This window comes from Prenolepis imparis, unplaced genomic scaffold, assembly GCF_030444845.1.
Source record: "Prenolepis imparis isolate NDT839.2.m4 unplaced genomic scaffold, iyPreImpa1.0 SCAF_1, whole genome shotgun sequence".
NCBI lineage: Eukaryota > Metazoa > Arthropoda > Insecta > Hymenoptera > Formicidae > Prenolepis > Prenolepis imparis.
The window spans coordinates 5,473,412-5,488,353 of NW_028141159.1; the positions used below are offsets into that span (position 1 = coordinate 5,473,412).

The following is a 14,942-nucleotide window of genomic DNA, read 5'->3' on the forward strand; positions in this document are numbered from 1 at the left end:
TATTATTAGAAAAATTGCAGCTTGTGGCCATCTTTTCGGTATGGCCATCATACCCGAGTTAATCCTATTGTAACTTATTTTAACTGAATTTTGCAACATATGAATCAATATATAATTATCTGTGTCAAACGTCAATGCAGAAAATTTTCTCTTTAGAAATACTTTGTTAAATGAACACTTTTATGTTGAATGAATTAATGTTAAATGAATGAATATTGTGCCAAAATGTAGCTATCTTTGTAACCTTTTCTTAGATTATGTTTCTCGATATTTGTCGGGAACTATATAATTTTTTTATTGCGATATTATTTATATAAACCTACATTCATAAAGTAATAAACATCATGATAAATTTAATTACATTGCTGTTACAATTTTGACGAGCACGCTGTCAGTTAAAATAAGTTATTTCTGCGGATTTATAAATTATCATGAGCGCCGGCAGAATTTACGAGAACGAATGCGGGTGGAATGCAAATAGCACGTTTGTCACGTTTATGTAAGTACGTGTCACGTATATATTCGGCGATAAATTGCTCCTAAATGCATTTCCGCTTTAGACGCTTTCTGTCGCCGTGGGAGAAATTAATCACGCGTGTCTGTCGTCTATTATTTTATGACTTACGCGGACCGCGGACAATATAGCGATGTTACGGTGCTTGTAAAGTGGTTGGTCGATTTTATAAATACCGCATAAGTTCCCGCGTAATATGCACAGTACGGTTCGCGATTCACAATTTACTTCCGTTCATTATATACACACGAGCGTTAAGCGACGATAAACCGCCAGTAATGTCATTCAGTTCCGCCTGAATATCCGGTTTTCGATCGCCATGAAATAATCAGAGCACTGCCCAGGTTATTATCATTCATCCTGTGATCGCACACACATATTAATAAGGGTGATTAAAATTGCAGCCAAATATGTAAGTGTCATAAGCAACGTTTCGATTTTGCAATATTTACATAACTAATATTTTACGTGGTATAATTTGCTTCAATTTTTTAGTTTAAAAAATTAGTTTAGTTCGTATAACAAAAAAAATTTGTATCGCAAAAAGCGCGTATTATATAATAGAATAAGAGATATTATGCACATCCATATAAAGATGTAAAAATTGTATATCTTGATTATTAAACTCACTTTAGATCTACAATATGAAAATTCAAAAACAGAATTTTATTTATAATTTTGTCATACATATTTGACAAGAAGTAATATATACACATATACAAAAAAATATATCAGGATACACATGTATATTATAATACAGAGAAACATATAAAATTATGAATAAAATTCTATCTTGTATTTTGTCGTGAAATATCGATCGTCTAAAGCGAGTTTTGTATGAAACCTTTGTCTTTTTATCGGGAAATATTATTAAATAATACGCTTCTCCTCTCCACGAATACCTATATGAATATCTTGCCGCGGTGTTTCACAACCGTCTACCTTCCGCCGATCATCGCTCGTTTAACGCCGCGCATTAATTGAACTAAAACATCCGAGTGCCGCCCCGTCGTCGTCCGTTTGTTTCCGTTTCATCAGCGCGCGAAGAATAATACGTTAACATAATGAACGAACGCGCAACTTGATTATCGATGCTCGCAAGTTTAAAGCAAACAGAATACGGAGAAAGGACCCAGTCCCTCTTCGTCGTCGTGGGCATATCGGGACGAGACGGCGAGGTAAAATGCGAAACACGAAGCCGGAGCGATGTCGCGATTCGTTATTGGCGATGTGAATCCACACCGGAATCGACGACGGAAACGGCGACCGCAGGGCGACGAGTCACTCGGCGGCTCTCTTGCACATAAGTGCAAAAAATGTCTAATGAGATTAACGTTAATTTGTATTCGCGCGTTATCTCTCGACGCTCCTGGCCTGTAACCTGCCTGCCTCGTTTGCGATCAGCAAAACAGCACGGCAATCCAAACTGTTGCCGTTTCCGCGGACAGTCGATGGAGAAACATACGATATATCTGCTTTTGCTTGTCGGCGACAAGTAAGTTCACATATGTTTGTCGTAATAAAAATAAAATAAGCCTTAAAAATAAAAGATAAATGATTAAATATATATGTATCTTGCAACGGATGAAGCGATTCTATCAATTTTACTGTCTACCGATCCTGTCTTTTTGTAAGTGTAAAACGTGTATTAGAAGGGGTTAAAGGAAAGGGATATCGTGCCGATAAACGGCGCGTAGGATGTTACGTGCATAGATTACAGGATAAGCAATGGGCGGTTTGTGATAAAGGCTGGCGTGCGAGATAATGTGGCCGAGATAATTATTTTTCAGCTACGACTGTTGGTAAATCTTATTTCCTTTCCGTGATTAATTGGCGGGCCCCGGGCGGGAGTGTGATAATGAATGTGAGATAGATAGAGGCTCGAGGTCCGAGAGAGGATGAAAAACAGTTCCTTGAATAAATGTCGGACGCACCATCTTGATGCGCATGAATGACGAGCGTACTGATATATGCAGATCGCTACTTGCGGGAAATTCTAATTATAAATTTTACTACGTGTTAAATGTCATTTCTTTCCTTATCTGTAAAATGTTTTAAGAAAAAAATCTCATAATATTGTTTGATATCTTTATTTCAGCATTGGATTTTGAAATAATTAGTTAATTTTCTAAAAGAAAAAGTGCTTTTCTAAAGTTTTCGTGTAAAAGAAAAGCTTTTATCTATCTAATAAATTAAAAAAATTTTAACCTTTAATTTAAAAGCGAGATTTTTAATACATAATACGTTATGCATTTCTCGGTTTTTAAATTAAAAATATTCAGTTTCAATTATTCATTCTACAAAAAAGTTAAACAAATTACAAAAAAAATGATTGAATTTCAGAATATTGATCTCCAATTTTATAAAAAGCAATTTTTTGGACTAGACACAAAAGATTTTAATATTTCTCTATGTAATAATAATTACTTGAAACAATGCCTTTTTTCTCGCGTATTAATATCATCGTTATACATATATACTGTTTTAAAAAATTATCCCTTCGGTGTTACAAATTTGCGGCAAAACGTATTAATCGAATCTCCGAAGTAAAACCGGCAGTCGGCGGAAAGATACGGAAATACTGGCGAAAATATGAATCAGTTAATGATCAAATTCGATACACTATTCAGACGATGCTCCCGAATGCTTTGACGTTCGCGAGAGAAGCGTCAATAAAGGTTACCTACCTACATACGGAATATGTATAAGACACGCGCGCACATACGAGCGCATCCCGGTGTACAGACAGATAAGTCGGCGAATTCGTGAATATTCAGTGACTCCGTCGACCTTCTTCGAAACGGGTTTACGGCCCTCGGCCTCGCTTTTACGAATTTGTCAAGATGAAACGACTTCGCGCCGAATCGACGAGCCGTCCTTCTCGTATCGTCGTCGTCGCGTGCGGAACATTTCGACTGCCTGAGAAGTGCTCGACGATATTGCGGGAATAAGAGTCTAGAATCTCGCTTTAATAAACGATACTGCTAGAGTTGTATCTAGGAATAGTCTGAGTCTCTAAAAATCAGATTGAAATATGAATAGGTCAAGGTCAATGGATGTGCATCTGATTATGATTAACTTGTTTCATCCGTTCATCTTAGTTTTTTTCTTAGGTTTATCTGTAGATAACCCGATCACCGATATCTCGCGTCAACAAAGTATAATTTAACAGCAGTGATTTGAAATACGAAAATATTCTCATTTTGCGAGTTAACGAAATAAAAATGTATAAACTACATAATTATATTATCACTGGGTGATCTGCATTTGAGGATAAATATGGTTTCTCGTTTCTTGATTTTCTGCGCAAAATCCGTCCATATCTACTTATTGTTAGCATTCGTTCATGACATCGTCAGGACTTTGTATTTATACGTAATATAATACGTACTCATTTGATTGACATCGTGCAACATTTCTTTTACCATTAATATTTATTCTTTTATCATTATTATTTCCATTTTCTCATAAGTTTAATTATTTCCTTGAATTTCAACGCAACATGATAAAAAGAAGAGTAAATAGCATGATATATTTTCGTACGTTATAAATAGATTTTTTTCTAAGTTTATATTTTACATTTTGCTACTATGTCTATTCATTGAGATATATAGGCTCGTCGGAATTATATTGACTTTAATTCCTGTTTACGCGCAATCGGCCTTCGCGCAAGATTGACGAGGACATTTATATTAAACAGAAAGTTGGCCAAAATCCAAAGTGATACCGGCACTTGCCGCCTCCCTCGTCGGTGTTATTTCCTGGTTATAAGTTAGACAGCGCGTCCCTGGGGTTATCAAATATTCGCTGAAGATACTCGCAACTACCGAACTTGTATCGCATCAAATATTTCCCCGTATCTCATCTGTGTTATTTCTCACGTCCGTCTCGGTGATGCAGCCATCGTACAAATTCAACGAATTTGTTCCAAACTTCGTTCCAACAAGAGACTTATAATAATATCTTGCAAATCAATACCTTGACCTCGACAATATATATGTATACGGCGGTATCTATAATTTATTTTTCATTCACAGCATTATTTTACTTATATCGTGATTTGGGTAATGCTAGCAGATTATGGTAATACTGATTTAATGAATCCCAATTTCAGAGCCTAATTTTCTTAAGCCGTATATTTGTTTCGAATACAATCTCCTGCTAACTGTCCCTTGAAGTCTAGCTAAAATAAATTTGATAGATGACTTCTTTCAAATGCTGAGAGTAATTTCGCTCCGAAAGGCTTAATCGTGGAATTAATGAACACCGGCAACTTGCTAGCTCTACTCTGTGTCGCCTCATAGATCATTATCGTTAGGTATAAAACGTCCCGCAGCATAGCCGAAGGGATGAACAGAGCCGATAATTGCTAAAAAATGACGGGAGACTTCGTACTTTTAGCGGCTACCATCTATTCTCATTAGGATAAAAAATATTGGTTCACTCGCTGCTTCTCTTTTTTGCTCCTCCCCGCGTCGTAAGTTCGCCGGCAAGATTTCGTCTCCGATGCAAGATTACTTGTCAATTAACCAGTCCTTGCAAAAAAGGTTTTTAAGCAAAGTTCATTTGCGAAGTCTGCGGTAGAGACAAAATGGATTATAGGTTCCTCGCTCTTTTTGATCGAAAGGATACGCGAGAAGGTGAGAATGTGCTCGTCGTTCCACGGCATAAGGAAGAAATCGAACTCGAGAAACATCTCGAGAGAAGAAGGGAGAAGGAAGTCCGAAGGGATCCCGATCGAGGAAAGAGACCTGTCGATACCGTGACGCGAGTGACAGACCTTTTTTCCCCAGCTACTCCATTAACATCTCATTATGAACACTTCGACGGCCTCGCCTCTCGCCCGAACGAAATATCTTAAGTCGAGTTCCCTTGAACTTCCATTAAAATATCTGCCGAGCCTGGCGAGCCTTCGCGCCGATCGCGTCGAAGCGTTTACGGCGCTTCAAAAGTGTTGCGCGATACCCGGTTGGCGGAAACAGACTTTTTTTACCTTGCACGCTTCCTTTTGTCGAGAGATCGGCGGTGGCGCCGGTTTAGAGCGGAAAATCGGATAAACCGCGCGCGAACGTGACTTTTTTCCCTGGACTTATCTTCCCGGAGAGATGCACAACTAGAAATGAGGTGTCCGGAGAAAAAAATGTGTTAACTCTTTGAGACAAAAACGTAAAATATTTTAAAAACATTGTATATGTTTAAAAAGATTGATTGATGTGACACTTTTTTTAATTAACTCTTTAAATTTAACTATATTATTAAGGATATAGTGTATATCCATATTTCTCCCTCACGATTTTCATATCATTATGTTAAATTTTATTAAAATTTATATACGTATTATATATATATATATATATATGCCATTGTGTGTAGATTATACTATATTATATTGCATCCCACCTGTGCTAACACGAATCACGATCGATATCGCGATATGTCGCACCTGGTTATCGATACCGAATACCAATCAGACACATACGACACGTGTGCGCATTGAAATTCCTTTTCATGCTATTATCATAACTAGCGCGGCAGTCGTAAGGTCGTGGCTTCTAGCCAAACTGTGCGGGTGCTATTAAATTAGAAGACGCCACAAAGCATATCCCTTGAATGCTAATGGAGTTAGCTAACTCGGTCTCTCGAATGCTACTTAATCGCTTCCTACAATTTCCACGCATATTTACGGTAAGCGAGATGCACGATTGCGTCGCGTTGAATGCAGAATAGTTTAAGGAATCTTTGTTGAAACAGTAAAATATTCCTCATACCACATATTTAACAATAAGAGAAAAGTATAAACCTCCGTCAGATTTGTTTCAATTAAAAAATCATCAAGTTATAAGAGCGAAGATTTATACGTATATAATATTACGTTCTCCTTCTATTCTTAAACAAATTAAATGTCTATTTAACGAATTTATCATCAAAATTAAGATTTAAACTCACTTTTGTGTATTCTACTTGTTCGACAGTACATTTTCAGAAACAAAGTGTTTAAGATCTTACTTCTTGGTGAATTATCCAATTCTCACGCTGAATAACACAGTTTATAAGCCGAAATATTATATGTTCTTGCCAAATGACGGATAATTTGCCACGAGGATTACAATCAGTCCGGAACGTCTTCGGAACGTCGTATAAGCACGATCATAATTCGCTCTTTGTGCAAAAGGGCCTCTAATATATCGCACTTCGCGATACAGCTCCGCGCGAGGGAGGAAGTACAATAACGTACACTCTGCGGAAAAGTCCGCAAATGAATTCAACGGAATTTCGCCGTCGGAAATTTTACGACCGAAATTAGCATATTTATTTTGCGCAGAACCGGTTGGAGAATCGCGAGGTAATACGAGCTCCAGGCGAAGGTCTTGCGTAATATTTTTTAATTGCCTTTACAAGGATTGCGCGTTTTGTTTCGTCCTTTGTTAACCATCCTGAGAATGTCGACGGTTCTCGTTGCAGAAAAATGAGATCGCGGATGATTTTACTAAGATTTTATGAGAGTTTGATTTTACACACTTAGAAACGCACAATTATATAAATATCCTCGATCGCGCTGCAATTTTATTTCTTTCATTTCCCTCGTAGCATTTGTCTTGAATTTGTGAGTTTTATGACACAAGTAAAGAAGAAACATTACTACTTGAAATTTAAACTAGTAATACGTAGGCGAGAATAATAACGTTGGTTTGCCAATAATTCAGACGAAGAAAGAAATAAAAAGACGACATATGTGTGCGTATATGTTTCGGACGCGTATCAATGTCGTCTTATGCGCGAGCGAGTCGTTATCGCGCTCAGATCGTTCGTTGTAGACGATCCAGGACTCAGGAGCGTTTCTCGGGAAAAGGAGAACGGTATTTCGAATGTCTACTGGTGGACTATCAATAATAAAACTAAGTTTACTGCTACGGGGGGAGAAAATGGCAGTGCCGCGCCCCACTGCGCTCCCCGTCGAATATTGAGAAAGTAGCGAGAAACAACACACCTGCGCAAATTGAATGCTTTAAACCCTCTTTCTCGGCCTCTTTCCAGACCAGATAATATAAGTCGACTCTCTCTTACACCTACGGTGCGCGATTCTGCAGCGCAGCACTGCAAGCAAATGCGTTATAAACCGTGCGCACATTTTCCGATCTCAATTTTTCTCTCGCCTTCTGCCGTCTTGGAAATCGTGTTATTATTATACCTTTACCTGTAGCCCTAGCTTTATGAATTATACATCTCTTTTAGATTCGGATGTAAATTTTTGAAGCTCTCTTTTTTTAGTAAAATAATCTGAATATTCATATTCGTGAAGTCTGTACATATATATCTTGTGCAACGTATCGAGACATGATATATATACATACATGTGTGTGCGTGCGTGTGTGTGTGTGTAAAATAAGCAATATTAATAAATTTGGACATCATAATTAAAGAGTTAAATACAAAATAGTAATATAAAATAATGGTGAAATAAATATAAGTAGTATAAGTCAATGAAAGTAGTATAAGTCAATGAAAGTAGTATAAGTCAATGAAAGTAGTATAGGCCAATGAAAGTAGTATAGGTCAATGTAAGTAGTATAGGTCAATGAAAGTAGTATGCCAATGAAAATACCACAAGTCAATATATAATAATTATTTATTAATAAACAATATTAATTAATTTAGACATCATGATTAAATAATTAAATGCAAATGGTGACGTAAAATAATGGTGTAATAAATGTAAGTAGTATAAGTCAATAAAAGTAGTATAGGTCTATAAAAATACCACAAGTCAATATATAATAATAATAATAATAATTAAACAATATTAATTAATTTGGATATCATGATTAAAAGAGTTAAATGCAAAATAATTATATAAAATATAAATGGTGCAATAAATGCAAGTAGTATAAGTCAATGAAAGTAGTATAGGTCAATGAAAGTAGTATAGGTCAATAAAAATACCACTAGTCAATATATATAATCACTAGCGGATCCTGACGTCGATAATGGGGAAGGGGGGGGGGGGGGTTGCAAAATTATTTTATTTAATATTTTTGGTTTCATGATTAGCTTTTATTCCAGGATCAACGACGTCGATAGCTCTTTAATGTTTGTTTTTCTTTATTTGTATTTTTTAAACAAATTCAGCAAAACTGTTTCTTTTAATTTGCAAGGGGGGGGGAAGTAAACAGGATCCGCCAGTGTGTATATATATATATATATATGTATATTATATAGATATAAAGAATTTCGCCTAATTATTTTCATGTAACGAAATTATCTCATCATTTCGTCGTATGTCTGACTTAATCTAAACTTAACTCCTTGAATGCGTAATGAGTATAATTTAGAGTATATCTTATATATACATATTGTATATATTATATATATATAAAGAATTTCGCCTAATTATTTTTGTGCATGAAATTATCTCATCATTTCATCCTATGTCTGACTTAATCTAGACTTAACTCCTTGAATGCGTAATGAGTATAATTTACAGTGTATCTTATACTTTTATATATATATGTATATATTTTATATATATATTTTATATATATATTTTATATATATATATTATATATATATATAAAAGTATAAGATACACTGTAAATTATACTCATTACGCATTCAAGGAGTTAAGTCTAGATTAAGTCAGACATAGGATGAAATGATGAGATAATTTCATGCACAAAAATAATTAGGCGAAATTCTTTATATATATATAATATATACAATATGTATGTATAAGATATACTCTAAATTATACTCATTACGCATTCAAGGAGTTAAGTTTAGATTAAGTCAGACATACGACGAAATGATGAGATAATTTCGTTGCACGAAAATAATTAGGCGAAATTCTTTATATCTATATAATATATAGAATATGTATGTATAAGATACACTGTGTAAATTATACTCATTACGCATTCAAGGAATTAAGTGTAGATTAAGTCAGACATAGGATGAAATAATGAGATAATTTCATGCACGAAAATAGTTAGGCGAAATTCTTGATATATATATATATATATATATATATGCCTTATGTGCGTAATGAGTATAATTTACAGTGTATCTTATACATACATATTGTATATATTATATAGAGATATAAAGAATTTCGCCTAATTATTTTCGTGCAACGAAATTATCTCATCATTTCGTTCTATGTCTGACTTAATCTAAACTTAACTCCTTGAATGCGTAATGAGTATAACTTCCAGTGTATCTTATACTTATATATATACACTAGCGGATCTTGACGTCGATAGCTCTTTAATGTTTTTTTTATTTATATTTTTTAAACAAATTCAGCGAAACTGTTTCTTTTAATTTGCAAGGGGGGGGGGTTTAACTCCCCCCCCAGGATCCGCCAGTGTATATAATAATAATTAATAAACAATATTAATTAATTTGGACATCATGATTAAAGAGTTAAATGCAAAATAATTATATAAAATATAAATGGTGCAATAAATACAAGTGGTATAAGTCAATGAAAGTATAAATCAATAAAAATACCACAAATTAACATATATAATAATAAATAATTAGTAATATTAATTAATTTGGATATCATAATTAAAGAATTAAATGCAAAATGGTGACATAAAATAATGGTGAAATAAATATAAGTATAGTATAAGTCAATGAAAGTAGTATAGGTCAATGAAAGTAGTATATCAATGAAAATACCGCAAGTCCATATATAATAATTATTAATAAGCAATATTAATTAATTTGGACATCATAATTAAATAATGTAACGCAAATAGTGATATAAAATAATGGTATAATAAATGTAAGTAGTATAAGTCAATGAAAGTAGTCTAAGTCAATAAAAATATTATACATATCAATATATAAAATAATAAATAATAAGCAATATTAATTAATTTGGACATCATGATTAAAAAGTTAAATGTAAAATAATGATATAAAATAATGGTGAAATAAATATAAGTAGTATAAGTCAATGAAAGTAGTATAGGTCAATAAAAATATTACAAGTTAATACATATATATATATATTTTTTAAAATATAAATCTAGATATATATTTGATTCTGCACGTAGCAAGTTTAACAATTATCGTAGCTTTAATCTGCTTCAATGACTATTATGATGTTAATAATCGAGTGCACAATCTTTCTTTCGATATCTTCTCTTAAGAATGAATCTTTCATTCTTGGACGGCAGCTATCGGCGGGCGATTTCTCGCACGATGGGAAGGAATCTCTCGCATCCTTCCATTTGTGCCGGTCGAAGAAGGAAGGCATATCCGAGCGCGCGCGCGCTCGGAGCTCCACTCGATCTTCGTGCCTGACGTGCAAATGCCGGAGTTAATGCGACGCGCTCCATTAAAGTCGAGTCCCTACACCCCGGAACATTGCTAATTACACGTGGCGCGCATAGTCCACGCCCGGCAGTTAGCCTTCCTCCCATCGTCGTCAATGTTCTCTCTCTCTCTCTTTCTCTCTCCTTCTCTTTTTCTCTCTATTTGCTCTTCCCTTTTCGCCTCCACGAGTCTTGTTCTTATTGCGAAACTGTATATGCAACGCAACGCGTACCCCTCTCTTGTATACAGGTCGGATTATAATATTAATAAATTTCCAGCTCGCTTTTAATGCGTGCGCGCCACATTTGCCACGCGACGCCGTGTGGCTTCATTAAGCGACACTACCTTGCAGTCTTAATTTTTTTGAAACAAAAAAGAGTTTTTCACGAGGCAGTATCTAAAGAAGATAGCGGCGCATTATCACGCAGAGGCACGGCAACACATACTGCATAAAGAATTTGGATACTATATATATGTTAAAATGTAGATTAAAAGAGAAATAATAAATCTTATTAATATTATATAAAATTTTTAATATCGATATATTTATAAATATAATTTGAAGACGCATACGAGAACTGCTTTCAAGAATACATCTTTCAGCAGTATTTCTCGACAGCAGGCCTTCCTATTTCCAGCTCGTCCTGCCATTCCTCTATCAACGGCGCAACCACAAGCATCTTACACGAACGATTTTCCTAAGTTAGACAAGTAAACTAAAGGGCTGGTTCCGATCTAGGAATGGTATCGAGAAACTTGATACTAGGTCCAAGATCTTGCCTAGGGGTAGATAATTGCAAATTCCATTTAGACGACACGAAACTACCGCGCATCGGCCGTGAGAGCGCATTAGCCATTGAGCTGATTGTACTTTTGGTGCACGATGCGCTGCATATAAGTGGATCATTGTTAAGGAACTTGGTAGCATTCGCGAAGAAGTCGCGATTAAATTGGCCGCCGCTAAAAAAAATCTAAATATTCTTTGTATTATATAATTGCTGTTTCAACGATTCTTGAAATTTTCTATGGAATTTTGTGCGAGAGTTGTGGAACTGCGAGATACTCGATATTATCGGATTAAACTATAACATATGCTATTCTATCTGCAAAGAATTAAAAAAAATTACGATTTTCTTCGCGCAGCTAATAAATTATCAGATTGACAAATTACTCCTTGGACCCCAAGCACGAGCATTTTATTCTCATCTTGCGATGAGCACACACAGCCACGCAAAGTTTTTCTCCTCTTTCGATAACGCGACAAGTTCTCGCGCCGTGACGAAAGCATAATGAGCCGTCCTGCCCATTATTTTTGCATATCCGAGCCCGTCACGGCGGGAACTTGGCAGATGCAATGAAAGCAAGACGAATCGGGTCTACGGTTAACGATCGAACGCGTTCGATCGAAAGTCGCCGTCAGCGGTTGCCGATCTTCAAAGACGTCCTCGCCTAGATGTGGCGCGCGCAAACTTAGTTTACCCCGAATGGTTATTTATCCCCACCACTCTCTTTTACGTCCTACTGAGTATAAGGAGGACGAAAGGAGCAACCAGCTATATAAGGGGAACGATCTCGGAGGGTTTGCGTGATGCGAGAAGCGAGCGAGGTAGCAGGGAGAGAGAAAGAGCTTTGTTCCCGTGACGTCATGATGGAACGTGTCCCGTAACTTCTGCTCAGGAAATTGGAGAAGTATTGTGATGCAGGACGTAGCCTGACGGGGCCGGGAAAACCGAGAGGAACCTTCAAACTCCTCTTCGAGCCGGCTCCTCTTCGTATCCCGACGGAAAATCGTATCGAGATATCCTATAGGATATAGACATAGGCATACGTCGATGGTGGATGCTTTGTCACGAATCTCTGACACAGTTTCTTGTCCATTTCTTCCTCAATAATAATAATAATAATAATATAAGCGAAATATAATCTAGCTTTCTCTTCAAACTTTGAAGCATTATATACATATATATTTTCTATTTCAACTTGTCAGTTTTGACAAAGTACACTTTCCGCCTCTTATATTCGAAATATTGAATTGCAGTAAAAACGCGAAATTCGTATCGTACTTTTTAATTAAAATATTCGATAATGAGTGTTAGAGAGGGGATAGATTCGTGGAAACAAATATCTAATTGAATTTGTATTGTATACACATTTCGTGACTAACAGTTTCACTCATCGATATAATATAATTTAATGAATGCGCAACAAGCTCCGGCGCTGCTCCGGAGCATTAACCATCACGTAAACGAATTATTCTAATGAGTGATGTTTATAATTTATCAGAAAATTTATCCGATTAGATGACAGCTGTGTCGCTGGCAGGCATACTTTGCATCCGATTATTCGTATCGCGCGCGTGTCATTGTTGTATTCTAACGGCGTGTCGCATTTGCACCGATTGGCAATCCATTGAAAGTCAAACTAACCCGTCCACCACATTTGGATTCTAAGGAGAAGGCGTTGCACTTGGTAATTCAAAACTTTTGACTCTCTTCCACGATCTCCGCGCCGTCTCGCGTCTCTTCCATCTCTCTTCCCTCTCTCACTCTCTCTATACCTCTTTTCCCTTGGACGACAGGGTCCATCTAAGTTAAGCCCCGCTGATTTGCATTCCTCAGCCAAGAACATTCGAAGTTCGATAAGGCAATAAGTGTGAAAAAGTGATTCCGAGCCCGCCGCTTAAGGATCACGGAAACTTATTCGATAAGAAGTACATCCGCGAAACACGAGCGAAATAAATCACATCACATCCCGTCGTTCGCCAAGAAAAGTAAATAAATCTGATAGAAATAATCGAATGCGATGCACACAAAAAGATGATATCGACGCAAAAATTCTACGCAATCAAGTTTTAGAAACACAATAATTTCTTAGCATATTAAGATTTCTTATTAGCGATTTACTTGGACATTTATTAAAAGACTTTTTAATATTTAAAACACATTATTTTTCACATTATTTTCTTTATTAATTTAATGCAGATATCTGTCAATAAATTTATGAAATGGTTATATCAATGCTAGTTCGTCTAACAATAAGAGCAATATTGAATTGTAACAGCTGTAACTGCTGTATAAATTCATCATTCTTTATCTAGTATAATTAAAAAATAAATTAAAGTCTCTCTATTTTTATAACGGAGCAGCACACGCTAACAGCAATATACAGATCCGCACATTTCCGTCGTACTGCAACGTACGCGAGTCAGAATTACAGGGGACGATATTAGGGGATAGTGATGTAACTAGGTAAACGTGTGCATTCGAGGGACTCGACATTTAACTGCGTCTTTTAGCTCGCTTATACATACACGCGCGCATTTCTCTTTTTACTGAAAAAAACGTGAGCTATACAAGCTTCATTATGAGTAACAAATTTAAAGAGTTTATTAAAAAGGGTATATAATAGTAGTAGTATTTCGAGGAGTTGACAGATTTAGAAGATTAAAACTCCGTTTTTTCAGCACGCGACGTTACAGCATCAAATATACATAGAAATATAATTTTAAAACCGGTTGTCTGTGCGAAAGTAAAGTTGGAACATGGACAGAAAAAAACGAATTACATTTTATATGCTCTTTTCGGGCAAAGTTTCCATTACTTAATAAACTAATGAGTCGTATATGTATATTTGATGTTCTTCTATATTTATCCAATAATTATTTCTTTTATTTCTTAATTTAAATTTACTTATATATTTTTGCATTATATTTGTGTCTGTAACATATTCTAAAATATTTTAACGTTTCCATCCTTATTAACTTACAATTAGTGCCTTACTGCATCACCATTTCGCTTTCAACTATTTTCTTCTCTTTCTCATTTAGATTTTTATCATATTTATCACAACTGTTTACTCTAAAAAGTTACTCTGGAGCTGAATAAACTATCTATCTAGTTATCTTTCTCCGTCTCTCTTATTTTATTATAGAGAGAAAGAACGACATTGAGATCTCTTATCTTTTACTGTACCGTAAATGGGCGCGATCTTTCATCTTCAAAGAAGAGACCCGACTGTCGCTCGCGCGACAGTTCACACACCGAGACCAGTCCAGTTCGTCCATCCGCGAGACGGAACGAGGTGTCGCGCGAGCACTCGATTTCCG

General features: G+C 35.7%; 1 protein-coding gene across 3 annotated transcripts in view; it reads right to left on the minus strand.

Annotated features, from left to right (window-relative positions):
* LOC145943463 (lachesin) overlaps positions 1-14,942 on the minus strand; it is a 227,146-nt gene that overhangs the window by 81,024 nt on the left and 131,180 nt on the right. The window lies entirely within an intron of this gene.